Source organism: Suncus etruscus, chromosome 4 (genome assembly GCF_024139225.1).
Source record: "Suncus etruscus isolate mSunEtr1 chromosome 4, mSunEtr1.pri.cur, whole genome shotgun sequence".
In the NCBI taxonomy this organism is placed as follows: Eukaryota; Metazoa; Chordata; class Mammalia; order Eulipotyphla; family Soricidae; genus Suncus; species Suncus etruscus.
This window is the reverse complement of record NC_064851.1, coordinates 21801788-21823270: the sequence shown is the minus strand read 5'-3', so window position 1 is coordinate 21823270 and position 21483 is coordinate 21801788. Positions and strand designations below refer to the sequence as shown.

General features: G+C 49.7%; 1 long non-coding RNA gene across 2 annotated transcripts in view; it reads right to left on the bottom strand.

Moving 5' to 3' along the window:
- Positions 1-10325: 10325 nt before the first annotated feature.
- LOC126006679 (uncharacterized) overlaps positions 10326-21483 on the bottom strand; it is a 32744-nt gene continuing 21586 nt past the window's right edge. Inside the window, exons 1-2 of one of the 2 annotated variants that reach the window (XR_007494870.1) lie at positions 21381-21397; positions 10326-10475 (exon numbers count right to left, since the gene is read on the bottom strand). This is a non-coding gene — a long non-coding RNA (uncharacterized LOC126006679). Of the gene's footprint in view, positions 10476-21380; positions 21398-21483 lie in introns of those variants that run through there. The other variant, XR_007494869.1, reaches the window with a different exon arrangement.

Genomic DNA, 21483 nt, shown 5'->3' with positions numbered 1-21483 from the left:
AAGTAGATGTGGCTTGGCTTTGGGTGGCTCGCTCCCAGGATCTGGGGGTGCCCAGCCCTCTACAAGGGCTGTTTCTTGATGGAGAAAAGGGGTGTTGGGGAGTTTGAAGTTGAGGGCACTAAGGATCGGCAATGAAGAAGCCACAATGGTCTAGTACAGTGGCAAGTCATGATTTGAATTCAGACTTTGGGGTCAGCTGGTGGCCTGGGCAGGTGCCTGGCTCCTTGTTCCTAAGGCAGAATTAAGTCCAGGAAATAAATCAGAGTGGCCTGAAAACATCCAAGCCTTTCCTAAGAGATTTCAGGTGTCATTTCAGCCCCTTTTCTTGATTTATTTAATTATCTTTCATTTTAGCGGTCCTCCTAGGTAGTGCTTAAAAAGTCAGAGGGCCTCTCTATGATTCTTTTTTTTTGGGGGGGGGTTACACCCAGCAGTGCTCAGGGGTTAACTCCTGGCTCTACGCTCAGAAATCACCCCTGGCAGGCTCAGGAGACCATATGGGATGCTGGGATTCCAACCACTGTCCTTCTGCGTACAAGGCAAATGCCTTACCTCCATGCTATCTCTCCAGCCCCTCTGTGATTCTTGACCAAACAAATCAGGCATTACCTGAGACACCCAATGGATATTGGGGTTTCAAGTGGTGGTGCTGGGAATCAAAACGGGATTGGCTGCATGCAAGGGAAACACTTGAACCCCTGTACTGCCCCCCCACACACACACCTCTTGGCATTTTGGTTGGGGCCACTTATTCAGGCTAACTACTGGCTCTGTGCTCAGGGATTACTTGTAGGGAGTTTGGGGAACTGAGATGCTGCGATTGAACCTGGGTTGAACGAGTAAGGCAAATGCCCTACACACTTTATTTCCACTCTGGCATACTGCCCTCACTGTGCTGCCACCATAGCAAACCTCTTCCAGGCTCTTCCAGGCTTTGCTCTACCTTCAAGTGCTCAGACCTGCAGGGTGTTTGGTTCCACAAGGACTGAGGAATCACAGTTCAAGGATTTTTTTTCCCCAGAAGCTGCCCCAATCAGGGGGCCTCTAAGATGTTATGGGAGGTCAGGCTGCCTGTGAGCTATAGGAAAGATACTGCAAAGGAGGAAGCTGTGGTTCAGAGAAGAATCTAGAAGGATTCCAGCCCCTGGAAGTTCCCTAACTGCAACAGGGCCTAGCCTGGGATTTTCCTCTTCTGACTCTAGAGCTCACTGGACAGGACCTGGACAGGACTCAGGTCCCTAGGAACAGAGATGGGGTGATACACCCATATTGACTGACCCCCACCTCTGTCTTCCAGGGCACTGGGTTGCCCCTGGGCAGGAAATGGACCAGTCTAGGAGGAAATGTTTTTTAGATGGGCACAAGGCCATACCCTGGCAGCCCCAGGTTCATGTCAGCTTCTTCCCCACTGATGTTTATGCTGGAAGATGCCCTGGCCCCCAGTGGCCCTCTGGGACCTGTTGGGGACAGGCTGAGGGAACAGCTCGCACCTTTCCTTTTTATGGTCATTCAGACCACTTTCCAAACAAAAGTTGGACCCTGTGGACTGGAATGAGATTCTTTTCTTATCTACCAAATTATTTTTGTGAAAAGTCAGATAAGGGTATAAAAATGAGAGAACCCTGAATAACTGGCTGTCAGCAAAGCTTCAGTATGAAGCCAGAGAGCTGGGTGAGGTGGCCAAGGAGGCAAGCCAAGTTTTTCCTCCAGCAATTGCCAGTGCACCAATCCTGAAAAGGGGGGAAACTGAGAACCCCCAGTCCCAAAGGGCAGTGACCTTTAGATCAGCTGGGACTGGGGCAGCCACCTCTTCTTTTTAGAATCCTAGAATAGATAAGCTAATTAGGTATTTGCATCACTCACATCAGACCCTGGTTTGATCCCTGGAACCACATGAAATTCCCCCAGTGATCCCTGAGCACCATTCATGTGGCCCAAAACATTCACAAACAAAAAAGCACCTAGAGACCCCACTTCTAATTTTTCTGTGCTCATGAGTGGAGCCTCTGGCAGGGTGTTTTCTGTCTGCATGAACCCAGACCCAGGCTGGGCAGGACACATGTGCAATTGTGTCACGAAGATGCTGCGGGTGCGTTTGTGATGACAACCAGAAACACTTAGCAGCTGGCAACAAACACTCTTTTGAGCCTGGAGAAATAGCTTAGTGATTGAGCTTCCGCTTTGCACTTATGTTGTCCAGATTTCAGTTCCAGGAACCACCACAATCCCAGTTCCACTATCACCATAGCAGAAAGATGGATGGACTTCATGCTGGTCACAATGCAAAGGGGTGAGGGGTGCATACAAGCACCTGGCCCTGATCTATCTTCACTGCTGCTTCCAACACCACCTTATGTGGCTTGTGGTCCCTGGCACTGCAGAAGCTGCACAGCATCACATCCTCAGACTTGTGCAGTCCAGAATGATTGATTAAAATGGAAGTGGGCCTAAAGCACCACTTGAGAAAGCACCCTTCAAAACAAACCAAACTTGGTGCTGCAATCAAATGCTCTACCACTGAGCTATACCCCCAAACTTGGTACTGGAGAGAATACAGAGGGTAGTTCTCCCCTTCAAAATAAACCAAACTTGGTGCTAGAGAGAATACAGAGGATAGTTCTCTTGCCTTGCATGTGGCCAACATGGGTTCAATTCCCAGCATCCCATATTGTTTCCTGAACACCACCAGGAATTATTTTTTTTGCTTTTGGGGCCATACCGGTGATGTTCAGGGGTTACTCCTGGCTATACGCTCAGAAATTGCTCCTGGCTTGGGGAACCATATGGGACGCCGGGGGATCCATCCTAGGTTAGTGTTTACAAGGCAAACGCCCTACCATTTATGCCACTGCTCCTGCCCCCAGAAGTGATTCTTGAGTACAGAGCCAGGAATAAACCCTGAACACCACTAGGTATGGTCCAAAAACTATTAAAGAAAAAAAAAAAAAAAAGATTTAGGGGGTGGAGAGTGTACAGCTGCTAGGGCACTTGCCTAGCACATGGTTGACCCAAGTTCAATTCCTGTCACCCATACGGCCTTCCAAGCCCAACGATAGTGACCCTGGGTGCAGAACCTTAGGAATAAATCCTAAGTACCACAAGATGTGGTTCCTTGCCCCCTTCGTTCCCTCTCCCCTAAAATAGATTTTTATGTCTTGGCCTTTTAGAATGGCTGAGGAATGGGAGCAACTGCCCTGGGCCTCTGGAAGCCTCTTCCAAGCCACAGCTGAGGTGTCAGTTAAGACCACGTGTCACCTCATGTGGTCGTGGGCAGGATTCAGTGTCCATGGGCTGTGGGGTCTCGGTTCTCTTCTGGCTTTGCTTGGCAGCTCCCTCAGCTCCTGGCTCTTTTCATCGCAGCTCCCCCACCTGGCAGCTGGCTTCCCTTCTCCAGCAGGGCTGAGGGAGCACAGACAGAAGCCTCAGACTAGGCCAGGAATGCAGCTGAGAAATGGCACAGGCTTCCCCATCCAGGGGCTCTGGGTGCTTCCCCAGCATCAAAACTGATTTGGGGGACTGGAGTGATAGTAAAGCAGGTGGGGCATTGGCTATACATGCAGCTGACCTGGGCCAGATCCCCAGCATCCCAGATGGTCCCCCGAGCCATGTCAGGAGTGATCCCTGAGCACAGAGCCAAGAGTAAGCCCTGAGGGGCCAGAGAGATAGCACAGCAGTATTTGTCTTGCAAGCAGCCTATCCAGGACCTAAGGTGGATGGTTCGAATCCCGGCATCTCATATGGTCCCCTGTGCCTACCAGGAGCTATTTCTGAGCAGACAGTCAGGAGTAACCCCTGAGCACCGCTGGGTGTGGCCCAAAAACTAACCCCCCCCCCAAAAAAAAAGGAGTAAGCCTTGAACCATGAGCCAAGCATGCCCAGAAAGTTTTAGTCTGCCTTACTCTGTCGGTAGGAAGCAAGTCTTGTGTGTCAGCCCAGGGATGGGGAACAGGAGGGAGGGTCATACTAGGCACAGCTGGCAGGACTGGGATTCTTGGGGAGTATTTTCCTTGCTGCCTTCCACCAAGGGTTTCTTTGAAGCAACCCAAATGGATGTGGGGAGCAAGCCAAGCCAAAGTGGAGGGAGAAACATCCCAGGCTGGGACAGACCCAAGGTGGCCCTGAGCTGGGAGAATTCTAGCACAGCAGGAAACTTCACATGGAGAGTCTGAGGGAGGAAGGCAGGAAAGAGGACAAGGAGGCAGCAGGGCAGGTCAGTCAGGGCATGGGAGGGTTCGGGTTTCATTCTCCTGGGACAGGAGCCAGCAGGGAGTTTGCCGAGGAAGAAAGAGACTAATCAGCTCCTCACATGGTGGAGGACTTCTCTCACTGCTGGTTTGAAGAGCCAGTTTGATCGGGGCCAGACCGATAATGCAGTGGGTAGAGCTCTTGCATGTGTCTGACCTGGATTCGATCCCCTGTGTCACATGTGGTTGCCAAGCATCACAAGGAGTGATCCCTGAGCCCAGAGTCAGAAGTAATACCTCAGGGACCGAAGTGATAGCACAGTGGTACGGCATTTACCTTGCATGCAGCTGATCCGGGACTGACCCTGGTTTGATCTCTGATATCTCATATAGTCCCCTCGAGCCTGGCAGGAGCAATTTCTGAGCACAGAGCCAGAAGTAACCCCTGAGCACTGTCGGGTGTGGCCCCAAAACAAAACAAAACAAAAAAGAAATAACTTCGAAGCATCGATAAAGCAAAACAAACATAAAAAGAGACCCTTTGCACCAGAGAGATGGTACAGAGTGGAAGCTTCACCTTGCATGTAGCTAAAACTGGTTCAATTCCCCAGCACCCTATCGGGGTTCAGGAGTGGGTGTTATCTGGAGTGATCAACAAGCATACCCAGGTGTGAACCCAGAGGAGAAAAGACTTGAAACAACATGGGTTTGGAAATATCTGGAAGAAAGCAGGTGAGAGCATAGGCCTTTGGTCCAAACCAGCAGTTGTGCAGTGTTTGGATGGATTCTGGATATAGTCTTGGGTTTTGTGTTTTTTGTTTTGATGGGTTGATTTTTTGTTTGTTTGTTTGTTTGTTTGGGGACCACACCTGGCAGTGCTCAGGGACTTTGCTCAGCTTGAGAATTGCTCAAGCAATAACCCAAATCAGGAAATCTTCTCTACTCTTCCAAATAGAGGGCTGGGGAGGTGGCTCAGGAGCTGTAGTACCTGCTTGGATCCCTGTTGGATCCCTAGTATGAACAGTGCTGGGAACAACACTGAGTATAGTCCTCCAAACAAAAACAAAGTTTTCCTGTTCGATTCCATGTAGGCTTAAGGGGAAGAAAGGAATCTGGGGGAACATGATGAAGGAGATTTTGAGGGTTTTTTGTTTGTGGCAGGGGAGCATACCCAGCCATGCTCAGGGGTCACTCCTGGCTCTGTGCTCCAGGATTCACTCATGATAGTGCTAGGGCACTCCATGGGGATTAAACCTGGGTTGGCCCATTGCAAGGTAAATGCTCTACCCACTGTGCAACTCTCTGGTCTGTTTTTTGTTTTTGTTTTTGTTTTGTTTTGGGTTTTTTTTTTTTTTTGGTTTGTTTTTGGGCCACACCCGGCATTGCTCAGGGGTTACTCCTGGCTGTCTGCTCAGGAATAGCTCCTGGCAGCACGGGGGACCATATGGGACACCGGGATTCGAACCAACCACCCCAGGTCCTGGATCAGCTGCTTGCAAGGCAAACGCCGCTGTGCTATCTCTCTGGGCCCTTGTTTTTGTTTTTGATTTTTGTTTGTTTCTTTGTTTTGAGTTTTGACTTGAACAACTAGATGAATGCAATGAAGCAGAATTCCATATTTGGGTTAGCATTTTTGGGTGTGGAGCTGGGGATTAAACCCAGGGCCTCACTAATATCCAGTAAATACTTTACTACTGACCTATGTCCACAGTCCCTGGGGAGGGGTCAGTGCTGATGTCCATGAAGTCTAGCTGAAGAAGAGTTGGCTTGATGAGGCCACAGGAACTATTCCTGGCTCTGTGCTCAGAAGTGGGGGTTTTTTGTTTTGTTTTGTTTTTATTTTGGGCCACACCCCAGTCACTCAGGGTTTACAGCTGGCTTTCTGCTCAGAAATCTCTCCTAGCAGGCACGGGAGATGGGGAGGACCTATATGGGATGCCGGGAATTCGAACTACCATTCGTCCTTGGTCACCTGCAAGGCAACCATTGTGCTATCTCTCCCTCCGGCCCCCTTTTTTTTTTTTCTTTTGGGACACACCCGGGGAGATCTCAGAGGTTACTCTTAAAATCAGGAGCTCAAAAATCACTCCTGGCAAACTTGGGGGATGATATGGGATCTCAGGGATAGAATCAGGGTCCTTCTGAGTGAAAGGCAAACACCCTACACAGTGCTGTGCTATCACTCTGCCCTGCCCCAGTGGTGTTTGAAGGACCATATATGGTGTGTGTGGTGGAAAGTGAGTTTGTTGAATCAGAGTTGGTTACATGCAAGGCAAGCAAAGATCTTACCCTCTAATCCACATTGAAAATGACTTATTAGGGGCCTGGAGAGATAGCACAGCGGTGTTTGCCTTGCAAGCAGCCGATCCAGGACCAAAGGTGGTTGGTTCGAATCCCGGTGTCCCATATGGTCCCCTGTGCCTGCCAGGAGCTATTTCTGAGCAGACAGTCAGGAGTAACCCCTGAGCAACGTCGGGAGTGGCCCAAAAACCAAAAAAAAAGAAGAAAATGACTTATTAAAACTGAAGCCTAGACTAGGGGTGGCTCAAAGGGCTAGGGCCTTTACCTGCTATGCCCCAGAGACTTGGGTTTGATCCTCAGCATCCTGTGGCTTCCTAAGCACTGTGAGTGGCTCCCTGGAAACAAAAACTGGAAAAAAAAATACTGAACTCTGGGGGCTGGAGTTATAGTACAGCAAGTAAAGCACCTAACTTGCATGCTGCCAATCCAGGCTCAATCCCCTGTATCCCATATGGTCCCCCAGCAACTCTCAGAGTGATTCCTGAGTGTAACCTCTGAGCAGCATCAGGTGTGCCGAGAAACAAATAAACAAACAAAATGAACCCAAAGGGGGAGGGGAAGTCCCAGTCCAAAGGAGCAAGTGGGAAGCCCAGATAGGCCTTATGGCTCCTAAGGGACTTAGGGGCTGGGGAAAAGATTGATGTGGCTGCTATAGAGGAGATGAGGAACACAGAGGCAAGTGGGGACAATCACCCAGGCCCAAGGGCAGTGGTGGGCATTTTTCCATGAGAGTAGCAGGAAGCAAGAAAAGGGCTGTGCTTGGGGCCTGCAGGAATGAGATCAAATGCTGCTTTATAGAGCAGTTCTGGAATGACAATACAGCAGGAAGATTGCTTGCCTTACATACGAATGACTCACGTTCAATTCCTCATACCAAATATGGTCTCCTAAGACCCACTATAATGCGACCCTTGAGTTCAAAGCCTCAAAGCCAAGAATAAGCCCTGTGGACGTGGACCAGATATGGCCCAAAAGTAACAAGAAAAATAATTCTTTTGAAGTAATCTTGGCGAAAGTGTTGAGGTCTGGAAAGAGAGTACTAGTAAGGCATTTGCCTTGCTGCAGCCAACCTGAACCTGATCCCTGAGCTCCACCAGGAATGATGCCTGAGTACAGAGCCAGGAGCAAGCTCTAAGAACCAGCCCCCAAATCAAAAATAAACAAAACGATGGAGTGAAAATGAGTCACGGAGGGGGAGCAGCGAACTTTGTTTAAGGGCCACTTTAGGAAAAAACAGAATACTACAAAAGAAACACCTCTTTCTCCTTCCTCTCTTCTTCCCCTCTTTTCCCTTCCTTCCTTCCTTCCTCATTCTGTTCTCCCTTCCTTCCTCTTTCCCTCTCTTTAATTCCTTCCTTCCTCATTCTGTTCTCTCTTTCTCCCTCCCTTCTTCCCTCCTTCCTTCCTTTCTTCCTCCCTTCGTTCCTTCCTTCATTTGTTCCTTGCTTTCTCGCCCCCTCCCTTCTTCTTATTTCTTTTTTTTTGGGGGGACACAATACTTGGTCACTCCTAACAATGCTCAGGGGACCATGTGGTAACCAGGGATTACTCTCAGACATCCCACATACAAAAATCTATGCTCTGGCTCATGGAGCTTTCCTGTACAGGAAAAAGGAAAAACAGAACAAATCTCTGAAGCCCCAGGAATTTGGGCTCATCATTCTTTATTTTAATTTTAATTTTTTTTTTTTTGGTTTTTGGGGCCACACCCATTTGATGCTCAGGGGTTACTTCTGGCTAAGCGCTCAGAAATTGCCCCTGGCTTGGGGGGACCATATGGGACGCTGGGGGATCAAACTGCGATCCTTTCTTGGCTAGTGCTTACAAGGGAGACACCTTACTTTTAGCGCCACCTCACTAGCCCCTAATTTTCATTTTTTATTTTTGGGCCACACCTGGTGACTTCAGGGTTTCTACTGGCTATGTGCTCAGAAATCGCTCCTGGCTTGGGGAACCATATGGGATGCCGGGGAATTGAACCACAGTCTGTCCTAGGTTAATGATGCAAACGCCCTACCTCTGCAGCACTGCTCTGGCCCCAAGGGTTGGTTCATCATTCTGATATTTTTTTGAAAACTCTACCAGGACTCCTTCATGAAAATTGTTTCTTGAGGTGCTGAGACCCATGTGCAAGGCCATGAGTTTGATTGTCGCCAGCAATCCATTACCTCCTGAGCACCATGGGGTATAGCCCCTTGGAAAAGAATAATTGTGGCCTAACTGTGCTCTCCTAGAATTTTCTGGAACCCACAGCTAGTCTCAGCTTTCAGCCCCCACATGAGGGAAAAGCTGAGAACATTTTCGCATGTATTTAACAATAAATCTTTCTTCAGCTGAAAAAGAAGCCAAGAAGCCCACTGGAGAGATGTGGTAGGGATTAGACCATGTTATGCTTTAGTAAAAAGGGGTCTCAGGTATTGAGGGGACTGATACAGATACAGTCTACAGTCCAAGAGGCAAGATGGGTTTTTTTTGTGTTTTTTGTTTTTTTTTTTTGTTTTTGTTTTTGTTTTTTTGGTTTTTGGGCTACACCCGGCGTTGCTCAGGGATTACTCCTGCCTGTCTACTCAGAAATAGCTCCCGGCAGGCACGGGGCACCATATGGGACACTGGGATTTGAACCAACCACCTTTGGTCCTGGATCGGCTGCTTGCAAGGCAAACACCGCTGTGCTATCTCTCCGGGCCCGAGGCAAGATATTTTTTGCTTTATGTTTTTGGGTCATACCAGCGCTTACTCCTGACTCTGCACTCAGAGATCATTCCTGGCAGACTCAAGAGACCATATGGGATGCCATGTATTGAACCCAGGTTAGCTGCATGCAATGCAATTGCCCTACCCACTGGACTATCTCTCTGTTCCCAAAGAAGCAGGGGTGTTGCATAGATGTTGCAGAAATAGAGACTCATGGAAGTGTAGGTGGGTGGCAGTGCCAAGGCAGATGATGAAGGGCTCAGTGGAGGAGTGGCACGTTGTTCACACCAAATGATGCCTACATGTTTACTCAGCCATTCAGGAGCTCTGAGCCTCAAGATTCTGCTCAAGCAGAGCCCCTCATGTCTCAAGCCCCCTCATGGCCCACTCAGTCCCTCATCTGGAGTCCATGCTTATGTGTTAAATGAATGCCCTTTCCTTGGGAAACATCAAGAGGGGACCAAGCCCAAGCTACTGTCCTCATAGCCCCATCTCACACTGGCCCTGCAGTCAAGGGGATGCAAGTAGCCAGATTCTGGCTCAAGGGGCTGAAGTGGTAGCACAGTGGTAGGGCATTTGCCTTGCACAAGGCTGACCCAGGATGGATACGGATTTGATCCTTGGCATCCCATATGGTTCCCTGAGCCAGGAGCAATTTCTGAGCACAAAGCCAGGAGCAACCCCTTAGCGCCACTGAGGCCCAAAAACAAAAACAAAAAAACAGATTCTGGCTCAACAGAATCTCACCTAATCTGGTACATTTTTGTTGTTTTAATTTTAATTTTTTGTTTTCGTGTTTTGGGCCACACCCGGTGATGCTCAGGGGTTACTCCTGGCTCTGTGCTCAGAAATTGCTCCTAGCTTGGGGGCCCATATGGTACGCTGGGGGATCGAACCGCTGGTGCATGCAAGGCAGGTGCCTTATGGCTCGAGCCACGGCTCCGGCCCCTATTTTAATTTTGTCTTTTTTTTCTTTTTCTTTGGTTTTTGGGTCACACCCGGCAATGCTCAGGGGTTACTCCTGGCTCTATGCTCAGAAATCGCTCCTGGCAGGCTCAGGGGACCATATGGGATGCCAGGATTTGAACCAATGACCTTATGCATGAAAGGCAAACTCCTTACTTCCATACTATCTCTTAGGCCCCATTTTAATTTTTTTTTTTTGGGTCACACCCGGCAATGCTCAGGGGTTACTCCTGGCTCTATGCTCAGAAATCACTCCTAGCAGGCTCGGGGGACCATATGGGTGCCGGGATTCGAACCGATGACCTTCTGCATGAAAGGCAAACGCCTTACCTCTATGCTATCTCTCTAGATCCTTCTATTTTAATTTTTTTAATTTTATTTTTATTATAGCTTACCAGTAGCTTTATTTTTTATTTTGTTTTTTGGGCCACACCTGGCAGCACTCAGGAATTACTCCTGGCTCTGTGCTCAAAAATCACTCCTGGCAGGCTCAGGGGACCATATGGGATGCCAGGGATCAAACCCAGGTTGGCTGCATGCAAGGCAAACGTCCAACCTACTGTGCTATCACTCTGGACCCTAGTCTGGTACATTTGACTTGTTTAGTAAAAGGGTCTGAAGCAAGGGAGCCTGGATTTGAAAAATGCTAAGTAAAAATTTTGATATGAGCAATAAACTCTTTGCGCCTCCAATTTCCTACTTGCTGAAAAGATGGAACAAAGGCGTGGAGGTAGGACATGGAACACAGAGCCTGGCCAGGCCTCTGTCATGCTCCTCCTCTCCAGGAAGGGATGGCCTTGGCCACACCCATCTGATGACTGGGCTCAAGGTACAGTCTGAGTGCCTTGGGAGGGGGGCAGGGGAGACCGGAAGGGCCAGAGCAGGAGAATACACAGAGGAAAGGAAAGAAGAGGTTCCTTCCTCCCCCACCCCGCCTTCCTTCCAGACTGCTTCCCAGGGAAGGAAAGAGCAGAAACGATTACTTGCAGAGACCAGTTCATCTGGCAACTGTCTAGTGGGGATCACTCACCCTTTGGGGAATGTCTCGTACATTCTTTGTCTCAGATCCAGAACAGCCTTGATTGTGGTTTTTTTCTCTCTTCCCAGGAGAGAACCTGACAGACAAGAGTGGAAACGTCCTGCACAAGGTCATAGAACTATTAAGTAGCAGAACAAAGATCCAAATTCAAATGGTTTCACTCCAAAGAGTAGTGCAAAAAAGAAAAAAAAAAAAAAAGAATTAAAAATATATATATTATTTTTGGATTTTTGGGCCACATCAGGTGAAGCCCAGGGAATACTCCTGGCTATGCACTCAGAAATTGCTCCTGGCTTGGGGGTCCACATGGGATGCCAGGGGATCAAACAGGTCCTAGGTCAGCACGTGCAAGGCAAATGCCCTACTGCTTGTGCCACTGCTCCAGCTCCGCAAAAAATAAAAATTGTTTTAATTTGGCTATTTTATTTTACATAGTACCAATAGTATTACTTATATTGCTGTGATGCTACTAGAGCTACACCCTGTCCATTACCAGCGTGCCAGGACCTCTTCGCCATTATTCCACACCCCTTCCTCTTTCACCACGACTCTTAGATCACATATCTTTTTTTGTTTTGTTTTGTTTTGTTTTTTGGGTCACACCGGCGGTGCTCAGGGGTTACTCCTGGCTATCTGCTCAGAAATAGCTCCTGGCAGGCACGGGGGACCATATGGGACACCGGGATTCGAACCAACCACCTTTGGTCCTGGATTGGCTGCTTGCAAGGCAAACACCGCTGTGCTATCTCTCCGGGCCCTTGTTTTTTTTGTTTTTTGGGTCACATATGGTGGTGCTGAGGGGTTACTCCTGGCTGTCTGCTCAGAAATAGCTCCTGGCAGGCATGAGGGACCATATGGGATGCCGGGATTCAAACCAACCACTGTAGGTCCTGGATCGGCTGCTTACAAGGCCAACGCCGCTGTGCTATCTCTCTGGCCCCTAGATCACATATCTTTAGTGAGAGATTTAGAGCATTGGCCTCACAAGAATGTGGTCATGATGTTGTGCACATGCCAAGAAAGATCCAGGCAACTCAGCTGTTAGCAGCGTCTGGTGTGTGAGCACCACAAACATCACAACTAAAAAGATGTGTGAGGAATGGAGAGATATACAAGGGTTAAGGTGTTTGCCCTACTTATAGGAGTCCAAACTGAGTTTGATCCCTTATACTGCACGGGATCCTTCGAGTACCAACAGGAGTGATTCCTGAGCTTAGAGACAGGTGTAAGACCTGAGTACTACCTAGAGTAGCCTCCCAAACCAAAATAACATATGGATAAAATAAATTAAAAGATGTGAAGCTGAGGGGCCGGAGAGATAGTATGGAGGTAAGTCGTTTGCCTTTCATGCAGAAGGTCATTGGTTTGAATCCCGGCATCCCATATGGTCCCCCGAGCCTGCCAGGAGTGATTTCTGAGCATAGAGTCAGAAGTAACCCCTGAGAGCTGCCTGGTGTGACCAAAAAAACAAAACAAAACAAAACAAAACAAAAAAACAAAAGATGTGAAACTGAAATGATAGTATAGCAGGTAGCGTATGCAGTTGACCAAGGTTCAATTCCTGGCATCCCCTGAGTACCACTAGGAGTGATTCCAAAGTGCAGAGCTGAGTAATCCCTGAGTATCGCCAATTATGCCCCCCCCCAAAAAAAAAGTGTGAGTGCCACAACTAGGAAGTGCAAACTTTGTCAAGCATATGCATAAAGATCATAGTGACTTCATCAAGTCCCCCCCAACCATAGCTGTGTGCCTCAGCAAAGAGTGAGCGATAGTGAGCATTGTGCAGGTACCTCACCTCCAGGGAGCACCACCTCCAGGGAGCACCACAGCTTAATAATGAAGGAGAGCCACAGCCAGATGTTTGTGCAACCCAATATCACAACAACATCATCACAACAATATCAGTATCATCAACAACAAAGGACCGGGATCATTTAAAGAACTGAGAAAATAAAGGAGCTGGATAGATATTGTACAGGCAAGATGCAAACTTGGCATGCACCCCACTTGAGTTTGATCCCTGGCGCCCTGACATACAATATCCCAAACTCACCAAGATTGATGAGTGATCCTAAGCACCGCCAAGTGTGGCCCAAATCCCCTCCCTCCACTCTCCAGGCCACCAAAATAGTGGTAACAGGGTACAGAGTCTACCAGTCAGAGAAACCCAGACATTGGGCATCTCACCAATCTTATTCATGACTTCACTGTTGGCAGTAAGTAAGAGAAATGCAGTTTTAACTGACTGAAGAAAAGACTAAGAGAGAGGCCCAGGGAGAGAGTTCAAACTGTTAGCATACCTGCTTTGTGTGTGGGAGCCCTGGCTCTTAAATTTCTGGCTCCTTATGGTCCAAGCACCAATATAGGAGTCGCCTCACAAAGTAGTGTGGCCCCGAAAACCAGACAGAAACAAAAGCATCCTGTGATGGTAGTATGTACCCTGTTGCTTAATTGGCTGGTTGGACAACAGCAAAGGTTCCCAGCCTCTCTCCACCCTTTCTCCACCACCAAGGGTATCAGTTGCCAGGGACCTTGCCAAAAAGTGGGCCCTTGCTCCCTGGCTTGGAGGAGGCAGGCTGGTTGCACAGGAAAAGGGAGCCAGGCTCTGAGCTGGCAGACAAAGGGCATGTGTTTTCCCTCAGTGCACTTCCTGGGTTTTCATTGCAGGAAGTGTGGCACCTGGGGGCGTGGCACTGATCCATGCTGGTGCACAAGACCCTTAGCCCGGATATTCTTAGCCCCCAGGAGTAGGGGCAGAGGTGAAATTGGACAGAGGTAAGTAGTGGGGCCAGAGTGATAACAAAGTGGTAGGGTGTCTGCCTTGCATGCAGCCAACCCGGGACAGACCCGGGTTCAATCCCCAGCATCCCATATGGTTCCCCGAACCTGCCAGGAATGATTTCTGAGTGCAGAGCCAGGAGTAACCCCTGAGTGCAGTTGAGTGTGGCCCCCAAAACACCAAAACAAAACAAAAAACCCAAGAAGGTAAGTAGTGGTAGCTTAACTCCCTATTCCTCTGTTGCAGGTCTTAGCCCTGGGCAAGTACAAGGAGGCCTGGCTTCTAAATGGAGTTTACGTGACCCTGGACATGGTCCCAAATAAAGGGTTTAGTATTTCATGGTCCATGGAGAGGTGCAGTGATAATATGCAAGGGATCTCACAGAGTGGGGGAGAAAACTGCTATTTGGAAGGAGGGGTTTGGGAGATTGGGTCACATCCAGAGGTGTTAGGAATTGAAGCAAGGTCTCTGACATTCAAAGCATGTGATCTCCCCAACCTGGTGACTCCATTTCTCTGTTTTAAGTAAGACGCTGTCACAAAGCACTTGGAAAGGGAGTTGAAGGTCCAAAAATATCGCCCCCCCCCCCACCTGCATGGCACTTTTGCTAAGGTTCTCTGTCCTTCTCATCTCAAGTTCAGTCATCTTTTCTCTGTTGCCAAGCAAGAATGAACCAGAGTGATAGCACAGCGGGTAGCCTTCCTTAAAGGTGGCTGACCCAGGTTCTATCCCCAGCCAGCATCCCATATGATTTCCCCAGCACTGCCAGAGATGACCTCTGAGCACAGAGCCAGAGCACTACTGGTTATGGTCACATACAAAACAAAACAAAACAAGAAAGAATGAGCCTTGGTTTGTTTTTGTTTGGGGCCATACCCAGCAGCACTCAGGGATTACTCCTGGCTCTACCCTCAGAAGTTATTTCTGGATGGGGGCCGGAGAGATAGCATGGAGGCAAGGCCTTGTATACAGAAGGACGGTGGTTCAAATCCCGGCATCCCATATGATGCCCCGAGCCTGCCGGGGGTGATTTCTGAGCCTAGAGCCAGGAGTAACCGCTGAGTGGCACCAGGTGTGACCCAAAAACAAAAAACAAACGAAAAAAACAAGTTATTTCTGGCCAGCTCGGGTGACCATATGGAATGCCAGGGATAACCCAGGTTGGTCATGTGCAAGGCAAATGCCCGACCAATTGTGCTATCGCTCAGGCCCAAAAATGAGCCTTGAGTTTGTCTTAGTGCAAAGCCAGGAGTAACCCCTGAGCACTGCAGAATATGGCCCCAAAACAAAACAAAACAAAAAAATCTGTCAAAGCCTCAGGTTGGTAGAGCAGTAAAGGTATCCTTCAGGTCATCTTAAGAGCTACAGTTAAGCCTTTTTTTGTTTTTGTTTTTGGGTCATATGCCACCGCAGTGGAGCTCAGGGGTTACTCCTGACTCTGCAAGCAGAAATTGCTCCTGGCAGGCTCAAGAGACTATGGGAAGTCGGGAATTGAACCTAGGTCCGTCCTGGGTCTGCCTTGTGCAAGGCAAACGCCCTACCGCTGTGTTGTCCTTCATGCTCCCCAGTTAAGCTTTTGTAATTGCAGAATCTGGGGGACCAAAAGTGGGTAAAGGTGTAAGGAGGGTTAAGGTTCTAGGAGTTCCAGCCCAGGGCACCTAAAAGATTGAGGGTCTCAGAAGCAACCCCCCACCCCCCTAGGAGAGCCTGCCTGAATTCCCCCAGCTGAGCTCAGTTCCTCTGGCTCCAGCTCTAATCACAAGAACAATCTGTTTGCTCTGCATAGACCCAGATTCTTTTCCCAGCAAAGACTGGAGGCCTCCAGGGACGCAGGCCTCATCCGGGATGGCTTCTCCCTCCACTCCCCCTTTATCTACTCCAGCTTGAAACGGGGGTCCAGGGGCCTGGGGTGCCAAAGCTGAGAGGGAATCAACTGAGATTACTAGAAGAGACAAGAATCTGTCTCCTGGGGGGGTCCAGGCGCCCACCAGCAGAAGACTTGGGGGTCCCATAGACAGAGAAAACTCAAGTTGGCCCATTTAGGCCCAAGCAAGCACCTTTCATCCCTAAGCAGTCTGCGTATGCCTTAAGGGTCAAGCTCGGGGGGAAAACCCCAAACTTATCCTTAAGTGGTCTTAACCCACTTTACAGAAGAGGAAACTGAGGTTCAGGGAAGTGGGGGGATCATAGTCCAAAAGGAGAGGATCTGGGAACCCAACCCCAGGTGACTCATGGCAAACTCAGGTGCAAACCCCCCCCCCAAATCCTCCACTCCCAGGGGCAGGTGCGGAAAGGGGTGCGTGCGCGCCAAGGGTCTTGGGGACAGGCGGGGCACAGTCCCTCCGGCACCCAGCACCGGGCCACCCCTCCGCAGAGGGAGGCCGAAGGAAAGTGGGGGGAGGGTGGAGAGAACAAAGGGAGGGGGAGGGGGCGGCCGGGCAGGTGGGGGGCAGGTAGGGGCGGGACTCCCGGCCCCCCTCCCCGAAGCGTCACCTTTTATGGGCAGGCGGCCGGGCGCGGGGCGGAGGAATCGGGGGGCGGGGAGGGCGCAGGGGCGGAGGCGCGCGCTGCCCGGGGCTCGGCTCGGTTGGAACCGGGGACCCTGAGCGATCGGGGCGCGGCGCGGGGCGTCCCAGGTAAGAGAACCAGCCTGGGGCCTGGGGGTACCCCACCCCGTCTTTCCGTGCCCGCTTTGGGCTGAGCGCAGATGACACAGGAGACAGCACCTACCCTCGCCAAGGGACTCCAGGTTGGGACCCCGGCCGCGCGCTCCAGGAGTGGAGAGCTGCTGAGGGTTTGGGGTATTTTTTGGGGGGGCGGTTCTCTGTGCGCAGGGGAAGAAGGGGCGGCCTCGGGTCCCCCCACCAGCCGCCAGCCGGACGCCCGGAGTTGGGGTGGGCAGGGCGGAAGCTCCCGCACAAAGAGGACCCGCGTCCCGCACATGGAACGAATTAAAGACCTGGCGCGCCCCGCGCTGACCCGGCCCTGCGCCCCGCTGGCTGGGCGCACGAAAAAAGGGGGAGGTCTGGGGCGTCCTTCTATGGGCCTCAGCTCTCTCTCTGGGAGTGGGGAGTCTTGGGGTGCTGGGAAGTAGTAGGAATTCCTAGGGATATCTTGGAATGGAGTTTTCTCCAGCTCAGACATGAGGACCCCAAGAAGCAGCTGGGCAGTGCCCCCGTTGATTCCCTCGACCCTGGTTCTCCCCAGCCCCACCCACCCACCCACCGTGGAATCTGGCTCCCTGGACTCCGTTGCAGGGAGCGGGGTGACCCTAAAAATGCCTTTTTTTGCACCGATCACCTACTAAGATCTTGACCTCGCCCTTTTTGGGGAGGAGGTTTGGGGCCACACCGGTCATTTGCTTAGGGATCACTCCTCAGGTCTCTTGTATTCAAAGCACAGGGCACTGGCCTTTGGGGCCACCTTGCTGCTCCCTTTGCTCCCCTTTGCTCTACCCAAACAGCCCATTATTCTCACCTTAAGAAGGGTGAAAGAAAACCCTGCTGGGACACAGAGAGGTTCAGTGACCTAGAGTCTCTCAGCAGGTGGGTCGTGACCCCGTGTGACCCAGCTGTGTATCACCTCTGCTTCCCTGGGGTAGGAGAGAAGGAAAACCCTAAATAAGGCTGCTAAGCTCCCTTCTTGGAGTGGATGGGGTCTGCAGGATGTGTGTGTGTGTGTGTGTGCAGGGTACCCCCAACAAACTCTTAGTCCAAACCCAGAACCAAAGCATAGAGTACTTGAGAACAGAGCTTGGAGGTGGTGCCAGAACTTTTTGGAATAGGTCAGAGGTTGGTGGACACCATGGGCACCCCTGGAGGCCCTCACTCAGCCTGGCTGCCCGCTCTGGGTGGCTGGCTGGCTGGCTGGATCTCAGCCTTCTTCCTTCCTCTTGACAGGAAATGACTTTCCTTCCCTTTGTTCCCACTTTCGCCCGCTGCTGACTGACTGGATCTCAGTTCACTCCCCACCCCGGGGAAAGAAGGATGGGGTGGAGGGTGACTGGGGTAGGACTGACTAAAAGAATGGCCTGAGGGGACTTTCTCACACTTGGCCTCTGGGGTAAGCTGGGGAGGGGGGCATTGCAGCCAGCTGGAAGCCTGGACAGTCACACTGAAGGATGGGGGAGAGGAGGGAAGAGGCAAGGAGGCTGCCCAGCTGTGAACATCTGGCCTCCGGGCTGGGACCTTTGCTCTGGAGCTTCTCAGAGAAACAAACAGGCACATCTGATGTCCCCCAGTGGAGGGGTGGGGTGAGGGGCACTCACAACCATCTGAGATAACCACAGGGAAATTCAAGAGAAAGACAGACCTGAAAATTTGGGGGACCCCAGACCCACAGGCCCAAGGATACCTCCTGGATGGTCAGATCACATGGTGCTCCACCAGAATTCCCATAGCGGGGGGGGGGGGGCTGGGGGGGCCACAGGACAGGGCACAAAGGGCTGAATGTATATGTCAGGTTTCATATCCAGCCCCCCCCCCCCCATGATCTTCCAACTTCTCCAGGGAACAACACCTGACCTCTGAGTCAGGAACAGCTCCACCTCAGCATTGCTGGGTGTAGCCCCAAATACCACCCCTCCCCAATTCAAATAAGATTGCAGTAGAATCTACCTTGGTGCCTGGTAGCTGGAGAGATAGTTCAGTGGGGAGGGTGCTTGCCTTACAAACGTTGACCTGTTCTACTGACCCCTGCAAAAACTAAGCCCTGAGCACCTCTGCTATGACCCAAAAACAAAACAATAGAGTCAGCCATGGAAAAGTCACTTCGTAATGAATCTCTTGTTGGGGTCACAGAGATAGTACAGGAGTGAAAGCACTTGCCTTGTATGCAGCCCAGCCAAGTTCAATCCCAAGTACCCCCAGGTGTGACTCAACAACCTCTCCAAAAAATTAGTCTCTTATGGCGTCTCATGCTGTCTATAAAGTGGGGACGTAGTGAAATTTGAAGATTAGAGGAATTTTGAGATTCAGAAAGCATTTAGCAGACAGCAAGTGGTTTATCAGCAAGTATGGGCGTTGCTGTTTCTTTAATTGAAATCTCAGATGCGCTCTGAAAAGCATTTACAAAAATTGATTTTTAGGGGCCAAAGAGATAACACAGAGGTAGGGCATTTGCTTTGCATGCAGCCAATCCAGGACAGATGGTGGTTCGAATCCCGGCATCCCATATGGTCCCCTGAGCTGCCAGGAGCAATTTCTTTTTTTTTTTTTTTTTGTTTTTGTTTGTTTGTTTTTTCGGGCCACACCCATTTGGTGCTCAGGGGTTATTCCTGGCTAAGGGCTCAGAAATTGCCCCTGGCTTGGGGGGACCATATGGGACGCCGGGGATCGAACCATGGTCCTGATCCTTGGCTAGCGCTTGCAAGGCAGACACCTCACCGGACCCCCTTTTTTTTTCTTTTTTTTTTTTTTACTTTTGGTTTTTGGGTCACACCCGGCAGTGCTCAGGGGTTACTCCTGACTCTATGCTCAGAAATCGCTCCTGGTAGACTCAGGGAACCATATGGGATGCTGAGATTAAAACCACTGTCCTTCTGCATGCAAGCAAATGCCCTACCTCCATGCTATCTCTCCAGCCCCATCTGGATCAATTTCTGAGCACAGAGCCAGGAGTAACCCCTGAGTGCTGCCGGTGTGACACCCCCCTCCCAAGAAAAAAGAACAAAGAAAAAAAAAAGATTTTAAACAAAGTTTAAAATCAAAAATTGTGACAGCCATTATAAGTATATATGCTTCCAAAAGCTACTTATAAAATATGAGAGAAACTTTTAGAGAACCCTAAAGCTTTCTTTGCATATGGGTTTCTTATTCTGAAGCTCTATTTTATTCAGATTAAACTATACATTTGGTGGGAGGTGGGGGGAACCACACCCAGCGGTGCTCAGGACTTATTCCTGGCTCTGTACTAAGGGATCACTCCTGATAGCCTCTGTACTATCCGCCATGCTATCACTTCAGTCTCCCATCTTCTCGAAAGAGTAAACCCTGAGTGATATTATAGCCAGTAGGGCAATTTCACATGCAGCTAACTCAGGCTTGATCCCTGGTATCCCGTATAATTCCCTGATGCAGCCAGGAGTGATTCCTGAGTGTAGAACCAGGAGTAAACCTTGAGCACCACTGAGTATGTCCCCCCCCTCAAAAAAAATGTATTACTTTTCTTTTGGAGCTACTATCAGGGGTGCTCAGGGACCATGTAGAGCTGGGAATCCCCTGAACTCCTGCATGCAAATCAGTGCTCCAGCCTACTGAATCAGTTCCTTCAGCTGTGACCTTTGCATGTCCTGTATCTAGACCACAGAGTCAGTAACAGAAAATGAAGTTGGGAGTGGCTTGGGACCCTCACTGTCCTCAGATGTTTTTTGCAGACAGTAGCCCTCCCACCAGTTTCAAGGCTGGGGTGGGTGGGCATGAGTTATGTTACACTGAAAAAAGCACATAGCTCACAGCTTGGTAGGGAAGAAAGCAAAGTAGCCACCCAACAAAGTGGATTTGGGGTGCCAAGAAAACAAAGGTGGTGCTCAGGGCTTACACCTGGCACTATGTACAGGAATCACTCTTCGTGAGGCTCAGGGGATCATATGTCAGGGGTTGAACTCAGGTCTGCAGTATGCAAGGCAAACACCCTATTCACTAAACTAAACTATTGCTCGGACCCATGAAAATCTTTGGAGCAAAAGCGAATGATTGATACTCTGAGAGGAGGAGGATTGTCTAGGTTATACCATGGGTGTATAATCCATGATACCATGCCATGTGCCCTAGCCCTAACACTGAACAGGATAGATGGTGCTTCTCCTCAGATGACCACAATCTTGCCCTTCAACAGATGAATGGCTAAAGAAACTGTGGTACATATACACAATGGAATATTATGCAGCTGTCAGGAGAGATGAAGTCATGAAATTTTCCTATACATGGATGGACATGGAGACTATTATGCTGAGTGAAATAAGTCAGAAGGAGAGAGATAGAGACAGAATAGTCTCACTCATCTATGGGTTTTAAAAAAGAATGAAAGTCATTATTGTAGTAATGCCCAGAGACAATAGAGATGAGGGCTGGAAGAACTGACTCACGATATGAAGCTTACCACAAAGTGTGGTAAGTGCAGTTAGAGAAATAACTACACTAACAATTATCATGACAATGTTAGTGAGTGAGAGAAGTAGAATGCCTGTCTCGAATACAAGCAGGGGATGGGGGGAGGAAAAAAGGGGGCATTGGTGGTGAGAATGTTGCACTGGTGAAGGAGGATTTTTTTGTTTGTTTGTTTTTGGGTCACATCCAGCAGCACTCAGGGATTACTCCTGGCTCTATGCTCAGAAATCACTCCTGGCAGGCTCAGAGGACCATATGGGAATGCCGGAATTCGAACCACCATCCTTCTGCATGCAAGGCAAATGCTTTACCTCCATGCTATCTCTCCAGCCCGGAAGGGGGATATTTTGTTTATGACTGAAACCCAACTACAATCATGTTTGTAATCATGCTTACATGCTTAAATAAAAAATA